This window comes from Lolium rigidum, chromosome 7 (genome assembly GCF_022539505.1).
Source record: "Lolium rigidum isolate FL_2022 chromosome 7, APGP_CSIRO_Lrig_0.1, whole genome shotgun sequence".
Lineage (NCBI taxonomy): Eukaryota > Viridiplantae > Streptophyta > Magnoliopsida > Poales > Poaceae > Lolium > Lolium rigidum.
In genome coordinates, this window is record NC_061514.1 from 281,156,422 (window position 1) to 281,167,034 (window position 10,613).

Here is a 10,613-nt window from a genome sequence, read left to right on the forward strand (position 1 = left end):
TATTCACAAGCACAACCTAAAAACAGATTCTGGATCAGAGGCGCGGTGGCCTTGACTTCTGTCAGCTTGTGGACAGGTGAGGCAACTTAGGGATGGACGCTCAGTTCAGCACTTGATAATAATATATTTATATGAGTTTTTTTAATGTGGCTATGTTTACATTGACAACATATCCTCTTTTTCTAGTTTAAGCAACCATCAGGACAAAAGAGTTGCACTCATTTCAATTGTATCTAAGCCTCTTTTATCAATTGGTTCAAATATGCTACACAATGAGGAAGAAACCAATTGATTATCACTACAACCATATATCATATAATCCCCTAAGTGGTCAGCAAACGCTCTCGTTCCCCTCTCGCCCTCTCCCACCCCCCCTCCTCCTCCCACCGCCAGAGGGAGTGGACAAACTACGCTTGGCCGTTGCATGCTGGCGGCGGCGGGGCCTGCTCTTCCCCGCCCGTGGAGGATCGGTGTGGGAAGGCTCCCTCATGGTTTTGGGCGTGGTGCGCTCGCGGGGCACTACAACATGGTGGCTGCACGACGTGTGGTGGCATGAGCGGCGACGCGCCTAGGGCAGCTGCGGACGGCGACCTGGGCGACGGCCTGGGCAGCGTCCTAGTGATGGTGGTGGTGGCCTCCGGCAGCGGGCCATGATGGCGGTGGAGGTGCAGGGTGGGACAGGACGGAGGGTGTAAGCCCTTGGTTGGTCTTCTCCTTGCCCTCTTCGTGATTTTGGTTGTCGCCGGTGTAAGGTTGGCCGGCTGCAAGGCGTTGCCTACGAGTACCTTCGCTTGGTGTTGCCGCGTTGCCTCGGCCGGCCTAAGATGGTCGTCGGTGTTGGGGCCCAACCTGAATAATGATGGCGGTCCTAGGGTTTATCCTGTGCGAAGATGGAGACCTACCTAAGGCCTGTCCGTCTTGATCTGGCCGGAGTGATGAATTACGGAAGGCTTCGTCGGCAAATGTAAGAGTGCATCTTATGCCTAGAGTTTGCCGGATCTGGTGGTATTTGATCGTGCGCACCCATGCTTTTATTCCGACCATTTGGTTCTAAAGGGAGCGGCACGAAGCTCTATTCTGTGTTGTCATCATATCACATTTTGGTTCATGGTGAAATCAGAGGCGAGGAATATCATCAATGCCGGATTGGGGGACTTGCAATGGAGGTTCGAGTCTCTATGTTGTTGAAGGACTTGCTTGGTGTTCTGGGTTTTGCAGTAGCAGTGTGTAAGTGGGGCGGCAGCACATGCGAAGTTCAGAGTCTTACCTTTCAGAGTGAAAATCCAATGCCTGGTATTAATTGGTTGTGCTTGGCAATGACCTTATTGAATGCATTGTTTTAAGAGCGGGGCCTATTGATACGTCCAATTTGCATCACTATTTTATATCATAATTTGCTGTTATTCATTGATATATTTCATATTGGGACACAATACTTATGTTATTTCATCTATTTTGCATGTTTCATGATTATTTGGAGATCGAGCACCGGAGCCGGGATTACTGCTGGAAAAAGCACCGTCGGGATGCAATATTTCGGAAGATCAAGCTGTGGAAGGAAGTTTTACGAAAACTCCTATTTTTCCGGATGACGGAGGAAGCCGGAAGGGGAGCCAGGTGGACCCGGGGTGGGCCCACACCATAGGGTGGCGCGGCCCAAGGCCTGGCGGCGCCACCATGTGGTGTGGAGGCCCCTCGGCCCCTTTCGCCTCCTTTTCTTCGCGAAACCCTTCGTCCCGAAGACCTAAGCCACGAGAGGAATCCTCACGAAGGGTTACGGCCGCCTCTGCGGGGCGGAGAACACCAGAGAGAAAAGAGCTCTCCGGCGGGCGAGGAATCCGCCGGGGAAATTCCCTCCCGGAGAGGGAAATCGACGCCATCGTCACCGCCATCGAGCTGGACATCATCTCCATCACCATCATCATCATCTCCACCATCATCACCGCCATCTCCTCCGCAGCACCTCGTCACCGCTGTAGCAATTTGGGTTTGATCTTGATTGTTTGATAGGGGAAACTCTCCCGGTACTGATTTCTACTTGTTGTTTATGCTATTGAGTGAAACCATTGAACCAAGGTCTATGTTCAGATTGTTATTCATCATCATATCACCTCTGATCATGTTCCATATGATGTCTCGTGAGTAGTTCGTTTAGTTCTTGAGGACATGGGTGAAGTCTAAATGTTAGTAGTGAACTATGGTTGAGTAATATTCAATGTTATGATATTTAAGTTGTGGTGTTATTCTTCTAGTGGTGTCGTGTGAACGTCGACTACACGACACTTCACCATTTATGGGCCTAGGGGAATGCATCTTGTACTCGTTTGCCAATTGCGGGGTTGCCGGAGTGACGAAAACCTAAACCCCCGTTGGTATATCGATGCGGGGAGGGATCGCGGGATCTCGAGTTTAAGGCTGTGGTTAGATTTATCTTAATTACTTTCTTGTAGTTGCGGATGCTTGCAAGGGGTATAATCACAAGTATGTATTAGTCCTAGGAAGGGCGGTACATTAGCACGAGGTTCACCCACACAACACTTATCAAAACAATGAAGATTAATCAGGTTGTATGTAGCGAAAGCACTAGACTAAAATCCCGTGTGTCCTCGAGAACGTTTGGTCATTATAAGTAAACAAACCGGCTTGTCCTTTGTGCTAAAAAGGATTGGGCCACTCGCTGCAATTATTTCTCTCGCATTTTACTTACTTGTACTTTATTTCATCTGTTACATCAAAACCCCACGAATATTTGTCCGTGAGCATTTACGGTGAAACCTTCATCGAAACTGCTTGTCAACACCTTCGCTCCTCGTTGGGATCGACATTCTTACTTATCGAAGATACTACGATACACCCCCTATACTTGTGGGTCATCAAGACTATTTTCAGGCGCCGTTGCCGGGGAGTGAAGCGCTATTGGTAAGCGGAATTGGTAAGGAAAACCTTTACTTGTTTGTGCTGATTTTATTTCACTTTCTTGCTATAAATCATTATGGAGAGATCTTCTCTTCAATTTCTATTTGGGAAATCTACTACTACTGCAACGGTAGTGGATGAGGCGCCAGGTGAGGAAGTAATACCATATAAAATACCTACGAAAATTATTGAACATGTTATGGATAACCGCTATGAAGGGGATGGAAGCTGTCCATCCTGGTGATCATTCTCTGTTTTTGCATGAATTATGCGGGTTATTCAAATGTGCGGGTATTGCTATGAATGAAGTTAGGAAGAAGCTATTCTCTATATCGCTGTACGGTAAGCGGCGCATTGGTATAAATTGTCTGAAGAATGGTGATTCTCTTGATTGGGAGGACATTGTGCCTTTATTCTATTCCAAATTTTATCCTCCAAGTGAAATTCACAAAGATCGGAACCGCATATATAATTTCTGGCCTCATGATGGAGAGAGTATTGCCCAAGCTTGGGGAGATTGAAGTCTTTAATGCTCAAATGCCCCATTCATGAGCTTCCTGGTAATATTATTATTGATAATTTCTATGCAAGACTTTCTTTTCAAGACAAGACCTTGCTTGGATACTTCTTGTTACGGATCATTTACACGCAACAAAGAAGAGTTTAAAAGGGACCTTCTTGATCGGATCCAAGAAAATGCTGAAGGATGGGAGAACGACAAAGATAGAGAATCGGGTATAATTTATGATTATAAATGCATTGAAGCTTTTATGGATGCTTGATACATTTCGTAATATTAGTGCTACATATGGTCTTGATTCTCAAGTTGCTTGCAAACCTTTATAAAGCTTTTGCCTCTCATTATGAATTGCCTAAGAAGAATTTTGATAAGTATCATGAACCATATAAAGATAAAATTGATTCATCTATTAATAAGTGTGTTGTAGTTGAAACTGCTGATCGTGTTATTCATGAAGCTTATATTGAAAAAACTCCTTTTCCTGCTAAAATGAAAGAGTACTTACTGTTATAAATAGTGCGGTTCATAAAAGTGAAAAGAAACCTAGAGAACTCTGAAGAACAAATAAAAGTTGAACTTGCTTGTTGCAATAGTTAAAGATCTTGTGGCTGAAAATGTTGAGGATGGTCATATTATTTTACGTGAAGATGCTTCTAATATTGTTTCACATCCTAATAAACCCAAACAAGCTAGTGTTCCTATGCTATACGTTAAAATTGGTGATCATTGCTATTATGGTTTATGTGATATTGGTGCAAGTGTTAGTGCTATACCTTATGAGCTATACACGGAGATTATGCACGAAATTGATTCTTGTGAACTTGAAGATATTGATGTGGTTATTCAGCTGGCTAATAGAGAAACTATTTCACCAATTGGTATTGTTCGAGATGTGGAAGTTCTATGTGGTAAGATTAAATATCCTGTTGACTTTTTGGTACTTGGTTACTGCTGCTAGTGATTATTGTCCTATCATTTTTGGTAGACCTTTTCTAAATACTTGTGGAGCTATTATAGATTGCAAGAAAGAGAAAATTTTGACCAAATTTGCTTGGTGAATCTTATGAGTTTAACTTCTCTAAATTTACTAAAACTCCTTATAAAGCTGATTTGCCTAGTAATGATTTTAAAATGGAGCGGTGTGCATCTATTGTTCTTGTTCCTAACAATCCTTTGCGGCAACATTTGGAGGATAGCGAGAGTGAAGTTTTTAGGAAGGAAAGAGAGGAGCTTGAGGAGATTTTTCTTCGCCAACCTATTCTCAAGCATGATTTACCGGTGGAAGATTTGGGTACAACACCGCCACCAAAGGAAGATCCTGTTTTTGATTTAAAGCCTTTAGCTGATAATCTTAAATATGCTCATATTGATGATAAGAAGATATATCCTGTTATTATTAGTTCTAAGCTTACAGAGTTTGAAGAAGAAAGATTATTGCAAATATTGAAGAAACACCGAGGTGCTATTGGCTATACTCTTGATGACTTGAAGGGGATTTCTCCCTCTATTTGCCAACACGCCATTAATATGGAAGATGATGCGAAGCTCTGTTGTTGAACCTCGGCGTCGTCTAATTCCCAAGATGAAGGATGTGGTAAGAAATGAGGTATTACGACTTCTTGAAGCTGGTATTATATATCCTATTGCTGATAGTAGATGGGTTAGTCCTGTGCATTGCGTTCCTAAGAAAGGAGGAATGAGCTGTTGTGCCTAATGATAATGATGAGCTCATACCTCAAAGAGTAGTTGTAGGGTATAGAATGTGCATTGATTATCGAAAAGTTAATAAAGTTACTAAGAAAGATCATTACCCTTTACCATTTATTGATCAAATGCTAGAAAGGTTATCTAAAAATACTCATTTTTGCTTTCTTGATGGTTATTACAGGTTTTCACAAATTCTTTGTTAAAGCTAAAGATCAAGAGAAAACCACTTTTACTTGTCCCTATGGAACTTATGCTTATAGGCGTATGCCTTTTGGTTTATGTAATGCTCCTGCTACTTTTCAAAGATGCATGTACTGCTATTTTTCATGGCTTTTGTGAGAGTATTGTGGAAGTATTCATGGATGATTTTTACTGTCTATGGGAATTCTTTTGATAGTTGCTTGCGAAACCTTGATAAAGTTTTGCGAGAGATGTGAAGAAACTAACCTTGTTCTTAATTGGGAGAAATGCCACTTTATGGTTAATGAAGGAATTGTATTGGGACATAAAATTTACGAGAGAGGTATTGAAGTTGATAGAGCTAAAGTTGAAGCTATTGAGAAGATGCCCTATCCAAGGGATGTTAAAGGTATTCGTAGTGTTCTTGGTCATCTTGGGTTTTATAGGAGATTTATTAAAGATTTCTCCAAGATTTCAAAGCCTCTTACTAATCTTCTTCAAAAAGATGTACCTTTTGTTTTTGATGATGATTGTAAGGAAGCTTTTGAAACTCTAAAGAAAGCCTTAACAAGCTGCTCCTATAGTTGAACCTCTGATTGGAACTTACCTTTTGAAATTATGTGTGATGCTAGTGATTTTGCTTGTAGGTATTTGTTCTTGGACGACGAGTAGATAAAAAATTAAATGTTATTCATTATGCTAGCAAGACTCTTGATGTTGCTCAAAGAAATTATGCTACTGCTGAAAAAGAATTGTTAGGCTGTAGTCTTTGCTTGTGATAAATTTAGATCTTATATTGTTGATTCAAAAGTTACAATTCATACTGATCACGCTGCAATTAGATACCTTATGACAAAGAAAGATGCTAAGCCGAGGCTTATTAGATGGGTACTTCTTTTGCAAGAATTTGATTTACATATTGTAGATAGGAAAGGTGCTTGATAATCCTGTTGCTTGATAATTTGTCTAGATTGGAAAATATTGCTTATGATCACTGTTCTGTTAATGATAGTTTTCCAAATGAACAATTGGCTGTAATAAAGGTGAGCTCGCGAGACGAGTCCTTGGTATGCTTGATTATGCTAACTTTATTGTTTCCAAGTACTTGCCTCCAACCTTTTCAGCTCAGCGAGAGGAGGAAATTCTTTTATGACTTGAGGCATTATTTAGGGATGACCCACACTTATATAAAGAAGGAGTGGATGGTATTATGCGAAGGTGTGTTCCCGAATATGAACAACAAGAGATATTGAGTAAATGTCATGGCAGTGCTTATGGAGGACATCACGCCGGAGATAGAACTGCGCAAAAGGTTCTACAATCAGGTTTTTATTGGCCAACTCTCTTCAAAGATGCAAGGAAGTTTATTTTATCTTGTGATGAATGTCAAAGGGTTGGTAATATCTCCAGACGCAATGAAATGCCTATGAATTATACTCTTGTTATTGAACCGTTTGATTGTTGGGGATTTGACTTCATGGGACCTTTTCCCTCTTCAAAAGGTAACACTCATATACTTGTTCTTGTTGATTATGTTACTAAATGGGTGGAAGCCATACCTACAAAAAGTGCTTGATGGTGAGACCTCTTTAAAAATGCTTTTAGATGTTATTTTTCCTAGATTTGGAGTACCTAGATATATTATGGCTGATGGAGGTTCTCATTTTATTCATGGAGGTTTTAGAAAAACTCTTGCTAAGTATGGTATTAATCATAGAATTGCTTCCGCTTATCATCCTCAAAGTAGTGGTCAAGTAGAATTATCAAATAGAGAAATTAAATCTATCTTGCGAGAAAACCGTTAATAAATCTAGAAAGAATTGGGCTAGTAAATTGAAAGACGCACTATGGGCTTATAGAACTGCTTATAAAAACCCCATGGGAATGTCACCTTATAAAATGGTTTACGGAAAAGCTTGTCATTTACCTTTAGAACTAGAACACAAAGCTTATCGGGACTGTTAGAGAATTAAATAAAGATCCTAAACTTGCTAGGTGATAAGAGGTTGCTACAATTAAGTTCTCTAGATGAATGGAGAAGTGAAGCTTATGAAAATGCTAAACTCTTTAAAGAAAAAGTTAAAAAATGGCATGATAGAAGGATCATCAAAAGAGAGTTTAATATTGGGGATAAAGTCCTATTGTATCGGTCTCGTCTCGGATTCTTTGCGGGGAAATTACTCTCGAAATGGGAAGGACCATATGTTGTTGAGGAGGTGTATCGTTCGGGAGCAATTAAAATTAGCTCTCTCCAAGGCAATGCTACGCAAGTGGTGAATGGACAAAGACTCAAGCATTATATCTCGGGTGATTCTTATAATGTTGATGTTGATATTATTCGAGTGGAAACACGGAGGCTTTCATCAAGGGACAAATTGACAGTCCGCCAGAACTCGACTTTGAATAGGTAACAGTACTGGTAATGAAAAGTTCGCGATTTACTTTCCGAACATTACTTTTGTTGTTTTTGGAAAATATGAAAAATTACGAGTTCGAAACGGAGTGGAAAGGACGCACGAGGGCGTGCCACCACAGGCCGGCGCGGCCTGGCCTGGGCCCGCGCCGCCCTATGGTCTGGCCGCCTCGTCGCCCCTTTCCGACTCTAGTTCGATCTGGTACTTTCCGTTTGTTCTGAAAATTTTTATTATAAAATCCCCCGGACCCCTGGAGGTCCGTATATCGTTTTCTCGACGTGTCTTGTTTCGAGCTGTTTCTGCCAGGATTTGTTTTAGATCTAGAGCCATCATGTCTTCATCGGGAACTCCGAAGGCCAACTCCGGCAAGGATGTTGGCAACTTGTACATGGAGGAGCTGAGGATGCATCCAAAGGAGTTGATGCTCGTCGAGGGAAAACTGCAGATCAAAGATGTTCAGGGTCCCAAAGGAGAAGGAAGCTTAGAAGACAGGATGGAGAAGCTAGAACAAGAGGTCTTCAATTACAAGAAGATGGCCGAGCGTGAAGTGGATATCTTTCACAAGATTGTGTACGAACTCATTCTTCGAACACGAGAAGGAAGCTGCAAAGCTATGGGGCGACATCCTCTCACTTCACGACACCACCAACAAACTCCAAGCTCAACTCTACGACATTCATAATCGGAAGCTGTGAGTATGAAAACAGGTTTAAACATATAAGCCGTCTTTGCTAGTTTCGGATTCCGAGACCAAGATGTCATTTGTTGATGGAGAGCCTCTATCTTGGAAGTACGAAGACGGGAATTCATCACCACCATCACCAAAGGAGTAATCCATCATCGGTATTGGCATCCCCTTGGTTTGTTCCAAGCTTGGGGAGTGCCGCGGTATCACATTATCATTACCTTTTACTTTTTACTATCAAGTAGTGTCATATCATGAGTAGGGAAGTTATCGTATGAGATGGGTTGCATTGTGGAAGTATCTCTCCTTTAGTTTGTCTATGTATCCCTTGGTGTGAGTTATCGTTATGGAATATTAATGAGAAGTCTTATCATTTACATATTGCACACCTTATTTTAGTTTGCAATTTCTACTATATGATTGATCTTGATTTTAGTATTGGTACCACTTTGGGAGCATTGATTTAATCTATTTGGTTTTGGCAAACTTAGCAATGGTCAATAGCAACAACACTTTGAGTTTTAGAAGAATAGAGGAAGTACATGTAGAAGATATTATTATCTTTCTTATCAGTTCTTAGCTTAGTATTCTAAAGTTAAAACTGTTTGTGCTTACAAGTAAGATGCATGATTGTTTCTATCACATGTATATTTGTTTGTTTCCCTCAACTCTTATGCTTGCTAATTAACCTTGCTAGCCAAAGACCTGTCTTGAGAGGGAATACTTCTCGTGCATCCAAACCTGAACCCAAACCTATGCCATTTGTGTCCACCATACCTACCTATTGCATGGTATTGTCTGCCATTCCAAGTAAATACTTCATGTGCTACCTTTAAACAATTCAAAACTTATTACTTCCTATTTGTGTCAATGTTTTATAGCTCATGAGGAAGTATGTGGTGTTTTATCTTTCGGTCTTGTTAGGCAGCCTCCACTAATGGACTAGTGGCTTCATCCACTTATCCTATAATTTTGCAATAAGAGGCTGGCAACGGGGTTCCCGACCCCAATTAATCAACTTTCATTAATAATTCTCTTCACATGTTTTGCCCTGATTCATCAGTAAGCAACTTAATTTTGCAATAGACACTCCTCCATGGTATGAGATTGTTGGAAGGCACCCGAGGATTCGGTTAGCCATGGCTTGTGTAAGCAAAGGTTGGAGGGAGTGTCACCCTTAAAATCAACTAAAATACATGTGTAAACAAAAGAGAAGAGGGATGATCTACCTTGTTCGGTAGAGATAACGTCCTTCATGGGAGCCGCTCTTTGGAGGTTTGTTTGGCAAGGGGGTTAGAGTACCCGCTACCGGTCGTTGACAACAACAAACACCTCTCAAAACTTTACTTTTATTCTCTTTATATGATTTCAAAACTGAAAAAGCTCTAGCACATGATTTAATCTCTGCTTCCCTCTGCGAAGGGCCTGTCTTTTACTTTATGTTGAGTCAGTAAACCTATTTCCCTCTATCTCAAGCAAGCATTTGAGTTGTTGTGATTAAACTATTATATTGTGATTTGCTTCATCATGTCTTTACTCTTTCTTGTTTAGTACAAGTTTTACCTTGAATGAATATAGCTTTGAAGTCATCAATGATTAATATGATTGAGTATGCAAGTTTACCATAAGCTTTTGATATGAGAGCGCTGCTCAATAGATGAATATAATTTGTTAAATGTTCTCTGACCAAGAACAAAGTTTGCCATCACCAATTATGATTCCTTATGCACCTTTATTTGTGACTACCTTATACTTGTTTCAAGATTGAATTATATAAGGAAGTTGTTTACTATAATGTCTTGTGTGAATGAATATGATGCTTCTTGTCCGTATTTTATTTATCGACTCTTCACTCCATAAACATGTGGACCTGTTTACAGAGTTCAGTTTCGCTTGGGGACAAGCGAAGTCTAAGCTTAGGGGGAGTTGATACGTCCAATTTGCATCACTATTTTATATCATAATTTGCTGTTATTCATTGATATATTTCATATTGGGACACAATACTTATGTTATTTCATCTATTTTGCATGTTTCATGATTATTTGGAGATCAAGCACCGGAGCCGAGGATTACTGCTGGAAAAAGCACCGTCAGGATGCAATATTTCGGAAGATCAAATGTGGAAGGAAGTTTTACAGAAACTCCTATTTTTCCAGATGACGGAGGAAGCCGGAAGGGGGAGCCGGGT